The following is a 10349-nucleotide window of genomic DNA, read 5'->3' as shown; positions in this document are numbered from 1 at the left end:
ACAATTTTATTTTTGAAACTTTATTTTTATAGAAAGAAAAAGTGAAGTTTCATAGCGTATTTCAGTTTAAAATATTTAATCATGTTTGTTATATGTGTAGGGTTTTTTAAACATGAATTTTTTATAGTATAATTCAGTGACTCACTATTAATAAGTTTTTTTAAAATTAGTGGATTATTTAATGAATATCAATGTTTTGACCTTTTTTGTTGTTGTTGTTGTGCTGGGGATTGAACCTAGGGCCTTGTACATATGAGGCAAGCACTCTACTGAGCTGTATCCCCAGCCCAATAAATTTGTTTTTATCTTATTTCATGTAGAATAATTGCAAAGTATTGTATTGATGTTCCTGAGGAGTCCTATTATTGAAGTTAATAAACAAGTAATTTTACCTCTAATATGTTGAGTACCTAACATTTGATTTGTTTGTTTTGTTATTCTTAGGGAAAAAAATGGATTAAGATATCAGGCCTTCAAATGCAAATTGCCATGCTGATTTTTTTTTATACCTTTATTTTATTTATTTTTTTTGTGGTGCTGAGGATGGAACCCAGGGCCTTGCACACGTTAGGCAAGCGCTCTACCACTGAGCCACAACTCCAGCCCATGCTTTGCTAATTTTTATTTTGCTAATTTTAAATATTTGTCTGGCATATTAAAAGTAACCCTTACTAACTTGATACTTCAGAGATTACATTGAATGATTAAAATGCTTTATTTAAGGAGAATTTATTTTAAATGACATTGAAAACTTCATCATTATTAAGTACTTTATCAGATTAGAAGAGGTATTTTCCATGTCGTTAGATGAATTAGCTATACCTATATGCTTTTCTTTAGTTTTGTTGTTAAGTGCTGATTGTTTTGAATGGAGGCTTTTAGCCGTTCTTCCACTTTGCTCTTAGAAAGTTACAGAATACAACAGACACTAGTATGGCAGTATGTAAAAAAGTGGATGTGTAACCGATGTGAATCTGCAATATGTATACGGGGTAAAAATGGGAGTTCATAATCTGCTTGAATCAAATGTATGAAATATGATATGTCAAGAGCTTTGTAATGTTTTGGACAACTAATAATAAAAAAAAAAAATTAAAAAAAAAGAAACAACTTACCACAGCCGCTATAGTAAGAAACAGAACTATAAATATTCCAAATATTCTTTATTAAAATAATTTTAAATTGAAATTAAAGCCATTTCCACAAAGAAAAGAAAAAAAAAGTTATACTTGAGAGTTAAACTTACATTAATTAATCTTTCAAAGTTTTAAAGTACCTTGAATTTTAAAATGTTAAATAAATGCTTAAATAATCAAATGGAGACACTGTGCTTACATTAGTGAAAATAGCTTGATAGGAAATATATGGAAGGTAAATACTTTTAAAATGATAACAGAAAAAAGATTTTAAAATACTTTCCATTGTTTGAAGAATGATAATCATAGTTCAAAGTGTAAGAATACAGAAACTGCTGATGTATGCTCTAATAATCTTGCATGTATACTTGTGTATCTCTTTTAGTATAAGAGAACTAAATGGGATGGCATTATCTTTTTTCTAAATGTCTGTATTCTGTCTTTATGAATGGTGCTTAAAGACTATAATTCGATCTTTTATTCCCTTCATACTGAGTTGCTGAAAAAAAGTACCAGTTCATCCTTCTATATTGTTTCTTCATGCTTTGCTTTTGTTTGTAGTTTTCTCTCACCTGGATTATTCCAGTGGTTTGCTAATTGGTCCTTATCTTATTTTTCTCTCAAACCATTCTCTATAATGCTGCCAGAATGATCTTTCTAAAATAAATTTTCTTTTTGTTTATCGTTTACCTTTAATATCAGTCTCTTCTCACTCCTTAATTACAAGGTGAAATCTGAAACTCCTCATCTAGTCTAAAGCCCTTTATGATATGACCCTTGATTTCCTTTTTAGCCACATCTTACCTCAATACTCTCTGTCTGCCTACTCTGCATCTGAGTTTTAGTTACACCAAATTACTTGTAGTTCCTTAAATATGTATAGGAATATACCTTTCACTTTCATATTCATGCTTTTAGTGCTTATACTCTCAGATTCCCCTATCTCCTCATATTTCCAACTCAGTGTAAGTTTTAGATGCCCACCATAGTGTTTCATGAATTCCCTTTCCACTTACATGCCCTCCTGTGCATTGTTCAGACTAATATGTATGTTGTAATTGTGCTTATTTGTTGCTTCACTGCTAGACTTTTTTTCCCATATTTTATTGGTGTATTATAGTTATGCACAATGATGGGATTTGTTGTTACATATTTGTACATGCACACAATGTAACAATGTAATTTGGCCAATATCACTCCCCAGCACTTCCCCACTCCCTCCCTGCTTCTCATCCTTTAGTCTCTTTCTTCTAAGGATCTCCCTTTGATTTTTAGAAGATCACCCCCACCTTTTTTTCCTTTTTCTTTTCCAGTTTCTGCACGGACCTTCTGAGTTTGACTTAATTTGCTTAATATGAAATAAATCTCTAGTTCCATCCATTTTCCTGCAAATGCCATAATTTCATTTATATTTATGACTGAATAGAATTCCATTGTGTGTGTGTATGTGTGTGTGTGTGTATTTTTTTATCCATTCATCCATTGATGGACACCTAGGCTGGTGCCACAGTTTGGCTAATGTGAGTTGTGCTGCTATGAACGTAGGTATGAGTGTATCACTGTAGTAAGATGACTTTAATTCTTCAGGATAAATACCATTCCTTGGTATAGCTGGGTCATATGGTGGTTCGGTGGTTCCATGTGTAGTTTTTTTTTTTTTTTAATATAGGTGGACACAATATCTTTTTTTTTTTTTAATGTAGTCCTGAGGATCGAACACTCTACCACTGAGCCACAACCCCAACCCTCCATGTCTAGTCTTTTGAGGAACCTTCATACTGATTTCCATAGTAGTTGTACTAATTTACAGTCCCATTAACAGTGTGAAAGTGTTCCTTTTTCTCCACATCCTCTCCAGCATTTATTATTATTTTTATTTTTGATGACTGACAAAATGACTTGTATGAGATGAAATCTCAGTGTAGGTTTTTTTGGGGGGGCGGGGAGGTGGATCATGGTACCAGGTATGGAACTCAAGGACATTCAACCACTGAGCTACTTCCCCAGCCCAATTTTGTATTTTATTTAGAGACCTGGTCTCACTGAGTTGCTTAGCACCTTGCCATTGCCGAGGCTGGCTTTGAATTTGTGATTCTCCTGCCTCAGCCTCCTGAGCCGCTGGGATAACAGGCATGCGCCACCATGCACAGCTCAGTGTAGTTTTTATTTGCATTTCCCTGATAGTTAATGGTGCTGAACATTTTTTCATGTATTTGTCGGCCATTTGTATTCTTTTAAGTTATGTCTGTTTAATTCATATGTCCATTTGTTAATTGGGTTATTTGATTTTTTTGTTGTAAAAGTTTTTTGAGCTCTTTATATATTCTAGAATATATAAAATTAATCCTCTGTCAGAAGAGTAGCTAGCAAGATTTTCTCCCGTTCTGTAGGTTTTCTCTTAATATTTTTTAATATTTATTTTTTAGTTATAGATGGACACAATATCTTTGTTTTATTTTTTATGTGGTGCTGTGGATTGAACCCAATGCCTCACGCATGCGAGGCAAGTGCTCTTCCTCTGAGCCACAATCTCAGCCCCCTCTGTTCACATTTCTAATTGGTTTTTGTTGTTGTTTGTTTGTTTCTGTGCAGAAGCTTTTTAATTTTATGCTGTCCCATTTATTAACTCTTGACATTGCCTCCTGAGCTTTAGGGGTCCCTCTACTGCTATTTATTAGGACAATTATTGTAGGAGGCTATCCTGTGCATTATAGATGTTTAACAACATTCCTGACCTGTACCCACTAGATGACAACAGAATTCTTCCAGTTTGGACAACCAATAATCTCTAGACATTGCCAAATATTTCCTGGGGGGAAGATGCTTCCGCTTAAGAATCACGGCTCTGTTAGCATATAAACTGCTTGAGTATATGGTTGAGTGATTTGCCTTTAACCCTAGTAAAGTATGTCATCAAAATCTTTATGCCTTTGCTTAATGCCTTTTAGTGACTTCTCATCAAGCATTTTATTTTATTATTGTGTGTGTGTATAATTTTTTTTTAAAATGGGTATTTGATTCTGTGGTGGTGCTTTACCACTGAGCCATGTCTCTAGCCCTTTTTATTTTAAAATTTTATTTATTATTTTTGGTTACTGGGGATTGAATTCAGGAGCACTCAACCACTGAGACTGTTTTTTGTATTTTATTTAGAGACAGGGTCTCACTGAGTTGCTTTGTTTCTTGTTTTTGCCAAGGCTGGCTTTGAACTCACAATCCTCCTGTCTCAGCCTCCTGAGCTACTGGGGTAACAGGCTTGTGCCACTGTGCCCAGCTTTATTTTTTATTTTGAGACAGGGTCTCACTGAGTTGTTGAGGGCCTCACTAAGTTCTGATCTTCCTGTTTCCGCCTCTGAGTTGTTAGGATTATAGGTGTGGAACACTGTGTCTGATTCCCATCATGTATCTTAATAGCATGGTATTTAAAGCCCTGAAACCTCATCTTACTTAGCTCCTCAAAGCGCTATTCTCCTCAGTGAAAGAATTAGTTGGGAAAAAAAAAAAATAGGTTGGTTCTATTATAAAGGCAGACTATGAGAAAACTTGACGTGGCAGAATGAGGGGAAAAAAGTTTTTTAGTTTTCCCTGAAAATTTGTAGCTATAGGTTTTTGCTTATGTGGGTCTAAAAAGACATTTAAGCTACCTTCATGATAACCTCCCAAACAAAATTTAACATAAACAAGTGATCTTATCAACATACGACAGTAGGCATTGGGAAACAAAAAATGGACCTAATCTATCTTTTTCCTGTTGGAAGTGAATCTGTTTCAGAGACTTATGTTTTTTGCTTGTCCGTTCTTAAATCTTATCTGCATCCATTGGTCCAGCACTGCTTGTGACTGATTAGGTTAAAGTCTGCCCAAAGTCTGGATTTAGCAAGTACCACATGAAATTCTCAGACATTCTTTTTTTTTTTTTCTTTCTTTTAAAAAATTTGTCCCAGACATTCTTGGACTTAAAATAAAAATTTTACGTGCTTAAGGAAAAAAAAAAAACAAAACTAAAAATTTCAGTAGAGAACTGGGAATTGAAAAATGGAAATTCTGTGAAAAATGACATAGTTAAGAATTCAGTGAATGAATTCAACAATAGCTGAATTACAGCTGAAAAGAAATATTGAACTACATTTTGTCAGAAGAAAAAAAAGTGACAATAATGCCTACAGAGACAAAGGGATAAAAAAGAACCAGAAAACTAAAATATAACAGAATGGGTTAACATTAAGCAACTTGAGTCCCAGAAGTAGAGAATATTTGTAGTTAATGCTTAGCAATTTTCTGAAACTTAGAAAATCATCAATCTATGGATTTCAGAGGTCCCACAAACCTCAAGCAAAATATTTAATGCAAAATATGTATGTAAGTATTACTAATACTATTGGAAACTTTTAAAAAAGAAGCAATGAAAGAAAAAAGAATCAAAGATCTAAAATAAGAACCTTCAAAGAACCGAAAATATGACAACTGATTTATCAATAGAAACAAAACAGAAGATAATGCAATAGCATTCTTCAAAGTGATAGGCTAATTGGAAACCTAGAGCTCTTTAAAAAAAGAAAACTGCCCTTAAAAATAGGGTACATTAGGTAAAATACAGGAAGTTTCACACACAAATAAGAATTCTTGGGCTGGGGATGTGGCTCAAGCGGTAGCGCGCTCGCCTGGCATGCGTGCGGCCCTGGTTTGATCCTCAGCACCACATACAAAGATGTTGTGTCTGCCGAAAACTAAAAAAAAAAAAGAATTCTTCCCTAATCTTACACAAAAGAAGTCAGAGAAAAATGATTATCAGCTGGTAGTTTAGAAATGGAAGAAAGATGAGTAGTGATTTTGAAAAAAAAGGAATGCCTTTGAGTGTTTTAAAAACCAGAGACTACATAAAAACAACAGCATGTACTTTGGGAGGGGCATAAATAGAGTAAAAGTGTTTTAAGTTGCTTATGCGAAAGGTGAAATTGTACTTTTGTGTTAAATTTGAATATTCAAAGTTATGTCTTGTAATATTTAGGGTGACCACACTAGAATATTTTAAAGAATACTTTGACAAAAAGAGTTAATGAATTTGACATAAGGTAAGAAAGAGAAAGCAAAAAAAAAAAAAAAAAAATGGCATATAGGAAATACAATTGGTGAGGTAGTAAATTTAATTCAAATGTATAAGAAATTGCATTAAATCTAAGAATATTAAATCCTCCAATAAAAGACAGATGTCAGATAATACAACCCGATTATATAGATAAAAGATGCACAAAAGGCAAAAATACAGAAAGATAAAAAGTAGAGGTTTGTAAAATATGATGGCTATATTAGTATCAGCATTTTAGGCGGAAGACTTACTGATTGTAAAAAGGGACAGTTGATGATGATAAAAGGGCTAATTCACCAGGAAGATTTAACAAATTTCTTTTTCTTTGTCCTGTACTGAGGATTGAACCCAGTGGAGCTCTACCACTGAGCTACATTCTAGCCCTTTAATATTTTTTTTTTTTTTTGGAAACCAGGGCTCACCAAGTTGCCCAAGCTACTCTTGAACTTTTGATCCTCCTACCTCAACCTGCCAAAATGCTGGGATTACAGGTGTGTGCTACCAAGTGGGGCAAAGTTTTAGATTTAAACAATTCAATATGTAGCTTTTAAATCTATCAAAGAACTACAAAGAAAAGTAGAGAAATTTGCAATGATAAAGGAAGATTTCATGTTCAATGATCAAAAAAGTTGGCAGGAGCCAGGTGTGGTGGCTAATCCCAGTAACTCAGGAGGCTGAGGTAGGAGGATCACAAATTTGGGGCAACCATCAGCAAGACAACTTAGTGAAACTATCAAAATAAAAAGTACTGGGGGTTGGGTTGTAGCTCAGTGGTTGAGTGCTTACCTTGCATGTGTGAGGCACTGGGTTTGATCCTCAGCACCACATAAAAAAAAAATAAAGATATTGTGTCCATCTACAATTTAAAAAATACTTAAAAAATAAAAAGTACTAGGGATGTAGAGTGTTCCTGAGTTAAATAACCAGTACCACCACCACCAAAAAAAAAAAAAAAAAAAAAAGTTTGTGGGGATATAGAAAATAAAGCTAAATTTGAACTAAATACATATAGACTTAAATGCTCAAAGAATGGATAGCATTTTTTTTTCATGTACTTATGGAACATTACAGTAATTGGCAATAATGCTGTGCCATAAAGCAAATCTAAACGAGATTCAGAGGATTATAAACATATAAAACATATTCTCTGACCATAATTAATCCATTTTGTTCCATCATCCCAGATGTGGAACACCTATAAAAACTTTATAATATATACTTGTAATATAGTAAATACACATATACAATAGATTATGATTTCTAACCTATTATTATGCACTTGTGTCCATTTTGTTGAAATATTTGCAGAATTGGAAGTTTGGGACTAAATGGGTTAAGTTGGGGGGAAATTGTTAGAAAATCCTATGAATTTAGATCTAAATTTATCTTGGGTTAAGGAAGAAATAACAATGAAAACCAGGAAATATTTTAATTATAAAAGTAAGACATCAAGATCTATGGAATGTAACTAAAACTGTTTTTAGAGAGAACTTTATCAGAAAAGAATAAATGCTAGTCAAGATGAGCATTTATCCCAGTAAGTTATAAAAACTTCAAATTAAAAGGAGGAAAGAAAAAGTGAATATCTAAATTTAGTAGAATATAAAGTGAGCGTAAAGGGATTAACGCACTAGCAAATGTAAAGGAACAAATAAAAATCAGAATGAAAAGGGAGACATCAGCCATTGTTTCACATAAGAGAACATTGTGTCTCTCTCCCTCACCTGGTCTCCCTCTTCTTTCCTACGCATATGGGATTGAACCCCTAGGGGTACTCTACCACTGAGCTACTCCCTAGCCATTTTTCTTTTATTTTGTGAAGGTCTCATCTAAGTTGTCCAGGTTGACCTTGAATTTGCAATCCTCTTGTCTCAGCTTCCTGAATAGCTGGAATTATAGGCTTGCACCACCATTCCCAGCTAGTCAATAACTTCATGCTGATATATTAAAAAATTTAGATGAAATAGTCAAATACCTGCAAAACTACACATAAGGAAGGAAAATCTGAATAGTTCTATATTGGGAATAATTTTAACAAGGTGTAAGGATGATAAATGGGGAGACAATCTTTCTAAAAAACAGTGCTGGGACAACTGGGTAATTACAGACAAAAGAATGAAGTTGAACTCACACTTGACACTGTATATAAAAATTAACAAAATGGATTAAATAAGAATTACATGTAAGCTATAACAATAAAACTTTTTAGAATACATGTAAGTCTTTGTGACCCTGGATGAGGCAACAGTTTCTTAGGATGTACCCATGCAAAAAATAACCAAAGAAAAAATACATAGATTTCATCAAAGTTTTAAAAATTTGTCCTTCAAATATCACTCTCAAGATAGTGAAAGTTGGAGGTATATCTCAGTGATAAAGAACTTGCCTAGCTTGCTTGATGACCCTGGCTGGGTTTGGTCCCCCAGAACCACAAACAACAACTAAACATTAAAAGAAAAAGAAAAGAAAAAACAAAAGATAATCCTGAGAGTGGAGGAATATATTTGCAAATCATATCTGGTATACTATATATAATATATAAAGAATTCCATATCAATAATAAAAAGATAAACAATTAAAAAATGGGCAAGATATTTGAATAATTATTTCTCAAAAAGTGGACAATAAATATTAATAATATCATAAGTTAATAGGGAGATGCAAATGAAAACCACATTAAGTTACTATTTCATAATCATGAGAATGGCTATAATTGAAATTATGAGGATGTAGGAAAATCGAAACCCTCATACATGTAAAATGGTGCAGCTACTCTGGAAAAAACACTGACAGTTCCTCAAAAAGTTATACAGTTACCATATGGTGTAGTTTCTTAGTCTGTTTTCTGTTTCTATGATAAAATGGTTGAAGCTAGATACTTTATTTTTTTAATTGGTTCTTTTAAAATATACATGACAGTAGAATATATTTTGACATATTTTATATACATGGAGTATAACTTATTCTAACTAGGATCCTGTTCTTGTGATTGTACGTGATGTGGAGTTATACTGGTCATGTATTCATATATAAACATAGGAAAGTTATGTCTGATTCATTCTACTATCTTTCCTATTCCCAATCCCCTTTCTTTCCCTTCATTCTCCTTTGTTTAATCCAATGAATTTCTATTCTTCCCCGCCTCACTCTCCCTTGTTGTGGGTTAGCATACACATATCAGAGAGAAAACTGGGCCTTTGTTTTTGGGGGACTGGCTTATTTTGCTTAGCTTGATAGTCTCCAGCTCCATCTATTTATTGGAAAATGCTATAATTCATTCTTTATGGCTGAGTAATATTCCATTGCATGTATATACCACATTTTTATCCATTCATCTACAGAAGGGCACCTAGGTTGGTTCCATAGCTTGACTGTGTGAATTGAGCTGCTCTAAACATTGATGTGGCTGTGTCACTGTAGTGTGCAAATTTTAAGTCCTTTGGGTATAAACCAAGGAGTGGGATAACTGGGTCAAATGATGTTTCCATTCCAAGTTTTCTAAGGAATCTCCATACTGCTTTCCATAATAGTTGCACCAATTTGCAGTCCCACCACCATTTTTATAAGTGAAACTTTCCCCCCACATACTTGCCAACATTTATTGTTGCTTGTATTCTTGATAATTGCCATTCTGACTGGAATGACATAGAATCTCTGTGTAGTTTTAATTTACATTCCTCTAATTGCTAGCAATGTTGAACATTTTTTTGTATATTTTTTGACCATTCGTACTTCTTCTGTGAAGTGCCTTTTCAGTTCCTTTGCTCATTTATTGATTGGTTTATTTATTTATTTTTTTTGGTGTTAACTTTTTTTAAGTTCTTTATAAATCCTGGAGATTAATGATCTGAGGTTGCAGGTGGTCAAGATTTCCTTTCATTCTGTAGCCTCTCTGTTCATGTTCTTGTTTCCTTTGACGTAAAAAGCTTTTTAGTTTGATATAATCCATTTATTCATCTTTTTAAAAAATGTTTTAGTTATAGATGGACGTAATACTTTTATTTATTTGTTTTTATGTGATGCTGAGGATCGGACCCAATGCCTCACACACACTAGACAATGATCTACTGCTGAGCCACAACCCCAGCCCACATTTATTGATTTTTGATTTTACTTGTTGTGCTGTA

This window comes from Marmota flaviventris, chromosome 13 (assembly GCF_047511675.1).
Source record: "Marmota flaviventris isolate mMarFla1 chromosome 13, mMarFla1.hap1, whole genome shotgun sequence".
In the NCBI taxonomy this organism is placed as follows: domain Eukaryota; kingdom Metazoa; phylum Chordata; class Mammalia; order Rodentia; family Sciuridae; genus Marmota; species Marmota flaviventris.
The sequence above is the reverse complement of the archived record's forward strand: the minus strand, read 5'-3'. Positions refer to the sequence as shown.